General features: G+C 36.6%; 2 long non-coding RNA genes across 2 annotated transcripts; both read right to left on the bottom strand.

Moving 5' to 3' along the window:
- Positions 1-3,109: 3,109 nt before the first annotated feature.
- LOC114259113 (uncharacterized) lies at positions 3,110-4,915 on the bottom strand. Its single transcript, XR_014356388.1, has 2 exons — positions 4,779-4,915; positions 3,110-3,326 (listed from the first exon to the last, which is right to left on the bottom strand). It is a non-coding gene; the product is annotated as an uncharacterized LOC114259113 (long non-coding RNA).
- A 3,586-nt stretch (positions 4,916-8,501) lies between these two features.
- On the bottom strand, positions 8,502-10,311 carry LOC114317403 (uncharacterized). The gene is made up of 2 exons (XR_014356721.1): positions 10,173-10,311; positions 8,502-8,720 (listed from the first exon to the last, which is right to left on the bottom strand). It is a non-coding gene; the product is annotated as an uncharacterized LOC114317403 (long non-coding RNA).
- Positions 10,312-12,273: the final 1,962 nt, after the last annotated feature.

Below are 12,273 nucleotides of genomic sequence, written 5' to 3'. Positions count from 1 at the left end.
TAAATTTTCTAAATTTATTTTTACATTGTGTAATATATTGATAAATGTTTCACAACCATCTTATACTATGTTTGATTCACTCGAATGAAATAGATTGAAGTGATCATTCTATCATAATGTCTATTTTCATATTTGATTCACTAAAAAATAGAAATTGTATTTTAAATAAAATCATAATTAACCTTTGAAAAGAAAAATATTTGAAGGCACATTTTTTATTTTGCTTTTGATAATTTACATGAGTTGGGAATTAAAATGTTATCATTTGACTTTTGCATTTTTTTATATTATAAGAATATAATAATTTATTTTTTATTCACTACAAGTAACAATAAAGTGAATAAAGAACCATCTAAATTTTGCCGTTTAATTAGTAGACAACCAAAACTAACAAAATGTGCCACCAAAATTGTTTCATTTTTAACTACAACAGTCCTTGATGTTCGTAAGATGCAGGAGTGACCTCAAACCCCAAATCTCTTTAATATGGTACTGTTTGATGTAGCTGTTAAAACAGATTATACATTATAACTTAACAGATTATAGATTATGACTTTAATCAGAAGCTGTTAATCTGTTTAGTATAAATGTTGGATTATAGATTTAAGTTACTGAGTAATGTTTATTAAATAAGCTGTGAAGTAGTTTTTTCAATTAATTTTTATTTTTTATTATTCACTATTTGTCTACATTTCTCATAAAAAATAATAATAATATTTTATAGTCTATTTGGATCTTTTTCTATTTTAAAAAAAATAAAAAAAAAAATTTAAGAGTATAACCGTAAATTAACATGTCCACAGCAGAAGCTGATAATCAGAAGCAATGGGTGGGCAGCTTCACAGAATCAGCTTTTTTGACTTAAAATAAGTTGTTAAAATCAGAAGTTGTTTGAAATAAGTTTAACAAAACAGTCTAAAATAACTTTTTAAAAACCAGAAGCCATAAGTTGGCTCAAAAAAGCCTCACCAAACACACCCTATGTGTTGTGTGAATATGATAAGGTTAAAACATCTGGAAAAAAATATTCCATAAGTATGTTTGTATTTGCAAATGAAGAAATTTTGACGGTTTGGGCTTTTTGTTTGGGTAATTTTTAATTAACTTTGACGATTTTGGAATTTTTAGGGTTTTCCTATATTTTTAATCAAATATTGCTATTTATTGGATTATTAAATATCATTACTTACTAGATTTGGATTATAGGGATTTTGGCTTAGATTCCGTTGATATTTATTTAGGGTTTATTATATATTTTAATATTACAAAAATATATACAAAAATTTTATTGGAATTTTTTATGGCAATCTTATTGAAATTTTATTGGTATTTTTTACATTAAGTTATTATCAATCAGGTGATTTTTTAATGAAATATGTTGAATTATTCATTCATTTAGGTGTCGTTTGGTAACACTTACATTTTCAGTTTTCTGTTTATATTTACAAAAATTTTAAAAACTCAAATAAAAACCTGTTTGGTAAAATTTTTGATTTATAAATCAGTGGTCTTAGTTTATAAATTTGGCCAAAAAATGAAAACACAAAAAATGTTTTTTCATTTTGAGTTTTCAGTTTTTTTTTTTTATCACCCAACATTAGCCACCACCCGCCACCATTTTTCATCACCGTCTTCCGCCACCACCACCCACCACCCACCCTCCACCACCACCTGCTACCACCAGCCACCACCCGCTACCACCAGCCACCACCCGCCACCGCCACCCACTCGCCACTACCACCCACCCCTCGCCACCACCACCACCACCACCCACCTGTCATCCACCCGCCACCACCCACCACCTGCCACTACCATTCACCGCCCGCCACCACCACCAGCCATTTACTTGCGACCACCACTCACCACCCACCTGCCACCACCATCACCACCTACCACCACCTGCCACCCACCACCACCAGCCACCTGCCGCCACCACCACCACCACCACCACCACCATCACCATCACCCACTACCCACCTGCCACCCACCTGCCACCACCACTCACCACCCACCACCACCACCACCACCCACTTGCTACCACTTACCACCCGCTACCCACCTACGACCACCACCTACCACCCACTTGCCACCACCACCTACCACCTACCACCCACCACCACCACCACCCACTCGCTACCACCTACCACCCGCCACCGTCACCCACCCACCCACCACCACCACCACCACCACCCGTCACCTACCCGCCATCCGCCACCCACTTGTTACCACCACCCACCGCCACCGCCACCCACTCACTACTACCCATCACTCGCCACCGTCACCCACCCACCTACCCACCCACCATCACCACCCACTATCACCCGCCACCGTCACCCACCCACCCACCACCACCACCCGCCACCTACCCGCTATCCACCACCACCTGCCATCGGCCACTCACCACCAACCACCTACCCGCCACCCACCATCACCCGCCATCCGCCACCCACCACTCGCCGCCACCACCTCCACCCACTCACCATCACTACCCACCCGCCACCACCCACTACCACCCGCCATCCGCCACCCACCCGCCACCACCACCACCACCACCACCCACTCGCTACCACCCGCCACCGTCACCCACACACCCACCACCACCTACCCGCCACCCACCATCGGCCACTTACCACCCACCACTCGTCGCCCACCACCACCCGCCATCCGCCACCCACCACCCGCCACCACCACCTCTCACTCACTACCACCTACCACTCGCCACCTTCACCCACCACCAACCACCACCACCCACCCGCCACCACCACCAGCTACCCACCACCCATCGTCACCACTTTCCACCACCGTCTTCCGCCGCTATTTGTTATTTCTCACTCTTTTTTATATTTTTAAATTTTTTAAAATATTTTGTCAATTACCAAACGCGTTTGTAGTTTATGTTTTCCTAAAAATAAACAAAAAATAAACAAAAACTAGTTTATAAAATTTTTGTAAATATAAACTGAAAACGTAAACGTTACCAAACACACCCTTAGTGTTTTACTGAATGTTGTGCAATATTACAACAGATATGCATGAAATTAAATGTTATTTTTGTAACGCCCCAACTTCCGAGCCATTAAATACGCACAATAATATAACACAAGTAGGATAGATAACCAGAACATCTTAATATACATATATAACCAAAGTTAATATCACAGATAATTCGTTTATGTTCCATTACAGGATTACCAAAACATTGCCAAACCAAAAGTCAAAAGGAAAAAAAAAACAACTAGTCTTAAGTCTTCAAATGAACCACAGCTCCAGCACTTCATCTTGTTTGCCTTCGAAATAACCTTCACCATTGTAAACTGCTTCATCACCTGGCATGACACGTCGTGAGCTTAGAATGCCCAGTAAAAACACACACACCCCCATATCTTTTATCAACCAATCAACCATACACAAAACAAAATAGGTAACATAACAACCAATATTACAACAAGGGTCTATGAATTAGTAGTTAGACTAGACATCTAACATCCCCCAAAGAGATCTTTCTACCCAACCACAAGGATTGAACACCGGACTATTCAGAACTCCCCCTTTTGCTGCACTGCAGACCTTACCACCTATGCCCACCTCCTGGTTATTTACCGGTCAGTGACATTGATGGACCTCAAAAGGGACAACCAAACAAGTGGGCTTGCTTATACCCTGCACATACCATACCAAATCATGCCTAGGGCTCGCTTACACCCTGCACATATCATACCAAAGGGCTCGCTTACACCCCGAAACCACCGCATAGAGTCTGAATACATCCGTGTCAACCTAGGGGCTCGCTTAGACCGCTTGCGCAAGACTTAACTCATTTGGTTTTAATCCCATCATAACTCATGCCATTCATATGTATAAATTATTCCAACACTAATGTGAACGTCACCCATTGCCAACCCCTTATCATTTCTCGTTTATTAGATCTTTTGCTGAACAAGTTAGTCACATTCGGTAATATAAAAGAGCATGAGACAAACATAAGAGAAGAAATATAGCCCATGATAAGCATACAGAAGTATGGTAAGGCAAGCAAATAACATTAGGCATGCTTTGAAATACTTAGAGACAAATAACACAATAAAACATCATTTCCAGCACAGTTCGGTTCTGCAGGGCTAACAAGAATGGTTTGGGAAAAATACTTCTAGGTCAAATTAGGGGCTGAAATTGCACAGAAATAATAATTAACCTATCTAGTTTCAATTCCAATTCTCAGAATTTGCACAGCACCTCCAAAAATTCATCTACAAGCTATATTCAAAAACCTGTCCAGATTTGTTACCCTTTGGAAAAACTAGTTTTCCTCTCAATCTACCCAATGATTTTCACCCAAATAAATTCCATTAGAAAGAGGACTCAGAATTCTAAGTTTTGACAAAAGAACCAACATGAGATTATTTTTATGGAATTTTATAAAATTGAAAGAAGGGAACTGTTTTTCAGAGACTCAGGACCAGATTTCTAAATAAAATATCCAAGCCCTAAAAACACATAATTAGGGGCTAGTAAAATTATCACAAGCTCTAAACACACCAAATAGCCTACACTAAATTCAGATTTGAAAAATAAATAGGTTTGATATTTCTTTTAAATTAGAGAAGTTGCAGCAGTGCATAATTTGGAAAATTTGTAAGGCAAAGTCACTAAATCAAACCCACACTTTCATACACATCAAAAACCCTATATATTATTAATATGCAACACAAGAGGGTATCTAGACAATAGGATGAGATGGGTGAAAGAGTTGGAGAAGACATGGAAGGGTGTGTTCTTACCTTGACCCTAGAAGGCACCATTTTCTTCCTTTTCTTTTCTTCTTGTTCTTTTCTTCTTCTTCTCCACTTCCCTCTAATCACACTCTCCTTCTCTCACCCTCTCCTTAGCTGCTAGTATGTGTGTGTGTGTGTGTGTGTGTGGAATTGAGACAAGGCTCCTAATTTATAGGAAATAAGCTTGGTCTTAGCTTAATGACTAAGGAAGCATAAATATCTAGGTATTTTTTTATTTTGTTTTTTAATCAATTTTCCACCAAAATATTATTTGTGACACCTATGTACATAATCAAATAAATAATATTCTATTCAAATAAATAATAAATATTCAAATAAATAATATTCTATTCAAATAAATAATAAATAAAAGAACAACAAAAATAAAAATAAAAATAAAATTTATGAATTAATTTATAAACTAAGAGGTAAATAAATAAAAACCAAGTTTTAGGGTATTTCCAATTATAAGGTGGTGTTCTCGGTTTAATTTTGATAATATACAGGAAAATTATTCTTTATTGGGCCATTTTGCAGACTTTTACGAAACTAGGTGCTGAAATGCTATTAAACTAAGGCTCAGGGTTTCATGTGTAATTACCAAAAATTAGGGTCTCTACAACCTATCCCCCTTAAATAAATTTCGTCCTCGAAATTAAATCGTACTTCACGTCTCAAATAGTTGTGAATAGTTTACCCACATCGCGTCTTCAAATTCCCAGGTGAACTCTTCAATATCATGGTGACGCCAGAGTATGTTAAGAAGTTGAATTGTCTTTCCTCGCAAGTTCTTTTCTTGTCTATCCATAATTGCTACTGGTTCCTCCTCAAAGGTAGCGTCTTCGCTGAGTTGGATTTCTTCCGAATTGATAATGTGAGAAGGGTACATTACTTCCTTAACATAGATACGTGGAAAACATCATGTACTCCAGCCAATTGCGGGGGTAGAGCCAATTTGTACGTAACCTCTCCAATTTTCTAAATTATCTCGAAGGGTCCGCTATATCGAGGTGATAATTTTCCTTTCTTTCCAAAACGAATGATACCTCGGCAGGGCTAAATTTTCAAGGCAACATCACCGACAATGAAAGTTAGAGGTCTTCTTTATCTGCATAACTCTTCTGGCGATCTTGAGCTGCCACCAATCTTTGTCGATTAAGTTTCACCTTTTCTGTAGTTTCTTTATTCTGTTCCACCAGTATTGGTGTTTTAAGTCTTGGTACACTTTCATCCCTCCTGTGTGCACTGCAAACACCGAATGATGGAACTTTTTCAGAACTTTTTCTCTAAGTGACTCATCTTATGGCACAAATACGCTGCATTGATGTCTCAAACTTCCATCCAAGTGAATCGTCCAATCAAGTATAGGATCGCCAGATGCTATTCGTGCTTTTGTGCACGCCACCTTCTGATCATACTTCTATGACTCTATTACCTCATTCAGTAATTTAGGCATAGCGATTTAAGCACCAAGGTATACCTTATTGTCGTAAGCTTTCATCTGTACTCCGAACTCATTAAGTGTTCCGACCATGTTCCATTCCTTGAGTGCCAGACTAACAATAATCCCTTGGTTCTTGCAACTTAGGGCATCTGCCACCACATTAGCTTTGCTAGGATAATAAGATACAGTAAAATGGTAATGTTCAAGATATTCCATCCACCGTCTTTATCTCATCTTCAAGTCCTTCTATGTGAACAAATACTTCAAGCTCTTATGATCCATGAAAATCTCAAACTATTCACCATATTAACGCCATTGCTTTAGCAAAAAAAACCATCTCTGCCAACTCTAGATCATGTGTCGAATAATTCCTTTCATGCGGTTTCAGTTACGTGGAGCCGTAAGCCACCACCTTTCCATTTTGCAGTAACACACAGCCCAACTCATCCTTAGATGCATCGCAATACATTATATATCCTTCGTCTCACTCTAAACTGATGAGTTTTGGGCACTAGTCAATCTCCTCTTGAGTTTTTGAAAGGATCATTCACATGCTTCATCCCAATCATATTTTACCCTTTTTCTTGCGTTAGACGAGTCGTCGGCTTTGCCAATCTAAAAAAAAAATCTTGAATAAACCGTCGGTAATAACCGGCCAATCCTAAGAAACTATGAACTTCAAGTACTGAGGTTGGATGCTTCCAATCTAATATTACTTTTATCTTGGCCGGGTCCACTCCAATCCCATGCTCAGACACTACGTGTCCCAAAATTTGACTTCCTTCAACCAGAACTCGCATCAAGTTGATTATGCCACCACATTGTCATGCTCAAACCCTCCTCTCTATCCCCCTTAAATTGGAAACACCTCCCATCAGGTATGTAAGTCGTCATCTTCTTCTAGTAGCAGTCAATCACCGTTCAATGGGCAGATAGGCATTCCATACCTAAGATTATGTCAAAATCGAATATGTCCCTGACCACAAGGTCGCAAATCAAGTGTAAACCTGACACTTCTAATTTGCATTGACACTTCCTCCCAAAGGTGATGTGATACTTAAAGTAGTTTTAAAGGTTCACATGTAAGACCTAACGATTTAACACATGATATTTTTATAATAAAAAAACATGGTGCGCCATAATCGGATAGAGAGTGAACCCAAGAATTATAGAGTGCGATGTTATCTCTAATTACTAACGGGTCTTCGTCCTCTTCCTTTGATCATAGGGTCTAGCTCCCATTCAAACTTTCTTGCATTTTCCCTCCTAATTGATCCAATTGTTCAAGAATCTGGTTTCCAATGCGGCTCAAGATTTCAGCTGTTGGTATTGGTCCATTCTCAAGGTTTCAATTACATGATACTTCATTCTTATTGCGTTATTGCTCGTGAGCTTGTGTGTTATCACTTGTCTCGGTGTAGCCGTTGGCTCAAGTGTGGTTCACTATTTTTTTTTTCTTTCTGTTCATAGTACAAGGTGAGGCATAAGTTTGAGTCTAATTATGGAGGCAATTCTCAAGGGTAATAAACTAATCTTAAAGTTATGGTTTAATTATCCTACTGTGTTTAAAGCAATAAGATCAAGTAGTAAATAACAAATCTAGGGAAGCACACAACATAACTTCACATATATACATATAGGCAAAATAATAACTACAAGACTTTGAAAACTGGATTAATAAAAGGAAAATATGAAGTGGGGATGAAATAATATTATAGTAATTGCATCAATTAATACAAGGATCGTCGAAAATTCGGATGGGTTATGATTTAAGATTTTTACGTGGTCAAGGTATAGAGATGGTGACTAAGTTAGATATTTAAGTTGAAACTGCGTCGGCCATCCGCGTTTCAAACTGAATATCCAAGATTCATCACCGAATGAAGAAATTGTAACTTTCAGAAAAATTCTCGTACAAGATGACATAATCAAGGCACAAGGTTGTCAATCTAGCAAATGGTATAATTGAAAAATATAAAGTAAGACCAGATGGTAATGACTTAATCTTGAAAGTGAACAACATCAAACACGGTTACAAATATGAAATGAGGGTATGACGATCGATAGAAGACTCGTAGAGTAATAGTATTTCCTACTTTTAAATTGTATCGAATGTTAAACACGTTGCCCTATTCAAAGTTAAAACCACTTCCCTTTGTAGGTGATCGTCAAATTGTTTGAAGTCGAAACGCGTGGGTAAAGGTTGAACCTAAGCTCTGATACCATTCTGTAACGCCCCAACTTCCGAGCCGTTAAATACGCACAATAATACAACACAAGTAGGATAGATAACCAGAACATCTTAATATACATATATAACCAGAGTTAATATCACAGATAATTCGTTTATGTTCCATTACAGGATTACCAAAACATTGCCAAACCAAAAGTCAAAAGGAAAAAAAAAAAACAACTAGTCTTAAGTCTTCAAATGAACCACAGCTCCAACACTTTATCTTGTTTGCCTTCGAAATAACCTTCACCATTGTAAACTGCTTCATCACCTGGCATGACACGCCATGAGCTTGGAATGTCCAGTAAAAACACACACACCCCCATATCTTTTATCAACCAATCAACCATACACAAAACAAAATAGGTAACATAACAACCAATATTACAACAAGGGTCTATGAATTAGTAGTTAGACTAGACATCTAACATCCCCCAAAGAGATCCTTCTACCCAATCACAAGGATTGAACACCGGACTATTCAGAACTCCCCCTTTTGCTGCATTGCAGACCTTACCACCTATGCCCACCTCCTGGTTATTTACCGGTCAGTGACATTGATGGACCTCAAAAGGGACAACCAAACAAGTGGGCTCGCTTACACCCTGCACATACCATACCAAATCATGCCTAGGGCTCGCTTACACCCTGCAAATATCATACCAAAGGGCTCGCTTACACCCCGAAACCACCGCATAGAGTCTGAATACATCCGTGTCAACCTAGGGGCTCGCTTAGACCGCTTGCGCAAGACTTAACTCATTTGGTTTTAATCCCATCATAATTCATGCCATTCATATGTATAAATTATTCCAACACTAATGTGAACGTCACCCATTGCCAACCCCTTATCATTTCCCGTTTATTAGATCTTTTGCCGAACAAGTTAGTCACATTCGGTAATATAAAAGAGCATGAGACAAACATAAGAGAAGAAATATAGCCCATGATAAGCATACAGAAGTATGGTAAGGCAAGCAAATGACATTAGGCATGCTTTGAAATACTTAGAGACAAATAACACAATAAAACATCATTTCCAGCACAGTTCGGTTCTGCAGGGCTAACAAGAATGCTTTGGGAAAAATACTTCTAGGTCAAATTAGGGGCTGAAATTGCACAGAAATAATAATTAACCTATCTAGTTTCAATTCCAATTCTCAGAATTTGCACAGCACCTCCAGCAATTCATCTACAAGCTATATTCAAAAACCTGTCCAGATTTGTTACCCTTTGGGAAAACTAGCTTTCATCTCAATCTACCCAATGATTTTCACCCAAATAAATTCCATTAGAAAGAGGACTCAGAGTTCTAAGTTTTGACAAAAGAACCAACATGAGATGATTTTTATGGAATTTTATAAAATTGAAAGAAGGGAACTGTTTTTCAGAGACTCAGGACCAGATTTCTAAATAAAATATCCAAGCCCTAAAAACACATAATTAGGGGCTAGTAAAATTATCACAAGCTCTAAACACACCAAATAGCCTACACTAAATTCAGATTTGAAAAATAAATAGGTTTGATATTTCTTTTAAATTAGAGAAGTTGCAGCAGTACATAATTTGGAAAATTTGTAAGGCAAAGTCACTAAATCAAACCCACACTTTCATACACATCAAAAACCCTATATATTATTAATATGCAACACAAGAGGGTATCTAGACAATAGGATGAGATGGGTGAAAGAGTTGGAGAAGACATGGAAGGGTGTGTTCTTACCTTGACCCTAGAAGGCACCATTTTCTTCCTTTTCTTTTCTTCTTGTTCTTTTCTTCTTCTTCTCCACTTCCCTCTAATCACACTCTCCTTCTCTCACCCTCTCCTTAGCTGCTAGTATGTGTGTGTGTGTGTGTGTGTGGAATTGAGACAAGGCTCCTAATTTATAGGAAATAAGCTTGGTCTTAGCTTAATGACTAAGGAAGCATAAATATCTAGGTATTTTTTTATTTTGTTTTTTAATCAATTTTCCACCAAAATATTATTTGTGACACCTATGTACATAATCAAATAAATAATATTATATTCAAATAAATAATAAATATTCAAATAAATAATATTCTATTCAAATAAATAATAAATAAAAGAACAACAAAAATAAAAATAAAAATAAAATGTATGAATTAATTTATAAACTAAGAGGTAAATAAATAAAAACCAAGTTTTTAGGGTATTTCCAATTATAAGGTGGTGTTCTCGGTTTAATTTTGATAATATACAGGAAAATTATTCTTTATTGGGCCATTTTGTAGACTTTTACGAAACTAGGTGCTGAAATGCTATTAAACTAAGGCTCAGGGTTTCATGTGTAATTACCAAAAATTAGGGTCTCTACAATTTTATTACCGTTACAACCGTGGCTTCGTTCCTTTAATTTGATTTAGTCATCGACTACAAAGGCAAAGTGGGCAGAGAGATAGCTTGGGGGGAAAGAAATAAAATTTATTGAAAATTTGGAGAGAAATGGTTGCATGAGTGGGAAGTTACGTTACAAGGAATGTGATGGGTATTTTTGGCCATTTAGGTGCTTATTTTGATGATGTCATTATATTTGGTTACTTTTGCAACATCCTTCTAACAAAAAGGGGAATCATTGTATTATTTTGTAAAGTAAGGGAGTCAAATGTAATTATTGAAACTACAGGGGAGATACTTGTAATTATGATAAACTTCAGGGGAGGTAAGTGTAATTTACCCTAAAAAATATAATTATTTTTACATTTTTAGCATAGTTATATTGATCTTCTTTAAAATTTTAATTCACATAATAGTTAGACATTTTTCATTAGTTTTTTTATAAAAAAAATAATATTATCATAAATGTAATTATATCAAAAGTTTAAAGCTAATTGTATCTTCTCAAAATTTCAAAAACATTTATTCTGAAAATTATGTACCCTTTAGTCTCTATGCACATCATATCTTAGTTCATACACTTATGAATTTGACTATATATTATTATTCTCATTCCACGCACTAAATATTCCAAGTATAGCCCTAACTCATTATTTGTACACACACCACACAAAAACACATTTCCACACACCACATCTTCACACCCCTAAATCATTTTCATTGTGCACATTAAATCCTTGACTTCGGCTATTCCAGCCTTGTTCTATCAATCCGACAAGTTTCCAGCAATGCTCGACTCTATTGAAGACCTACATTCTACTCCACTATATTCTTGAAGGTAAGGAATGCATATTTCCCACCCATTTCATGGTTATTATGGAATAAATCGGCCAAAAATAAGTTATAGTTTTACCATTTTCGATTGTCATTCAACATTGGTTCATAATGAGACGAAAATAATTCATTCAGAAGTAATTTTCCAAATCAATTCATCTTATTCGGTTATATACTTCCAAAAATATTGAATTTATTCGGTTCTATACTTCTAAATTTTGTCTATTTATTCGGTTCTATACTTCTGAAATTTGTCTATTTAATTTGAACTAGTTTTCTGAATGAGAATTGTGAACAGGAAATAAAATAAAATAAGAAAAGAAAAAAACAACAACAACAACAACAACTTATGCATATAAACTCACATTTTCATCGTTGTATTGGATGTAAATAGTCATTTTATTATCTAAGTCTGAACTTCCATTGGTTTGCGAATCATCCATCAGAAAAATCAAGAGTGGTGGGTTCAAATGGAAAAATGTAGAAACAACACAGTATGAACTCTCACAAACCTAGAGAGTGAATAATAAAGAAATATCAGAAGATTTTATGGTAAAATAATGGAGGACAATAGAGTATAGCAACGGAGAAAGTGATAAATAATACAGGGTTTTAGTTTTTTGTTTTTTTAAAA

This window comes from Camellia sinensis, chromosome 15 (genome assembly GCF_055761805.1).
Source record: "Camellia sinensis isolate YWXY chromosome 15, ASM5576180v1, whole genome shotgun sequence".
Classification (NCBI taxonomy): domain Eukaryota; kingdom Viridiplantae; phylum Streptophyta; class Magnoliopsida; order Ericales; family Theaceae; genus Camellia; species Camellia sinensis.
The sequence above is the reverse complement of the archived record's forward strand: the minus strand, read 5'-3'. Positions and strand labels throughout refer to the sequence as shown.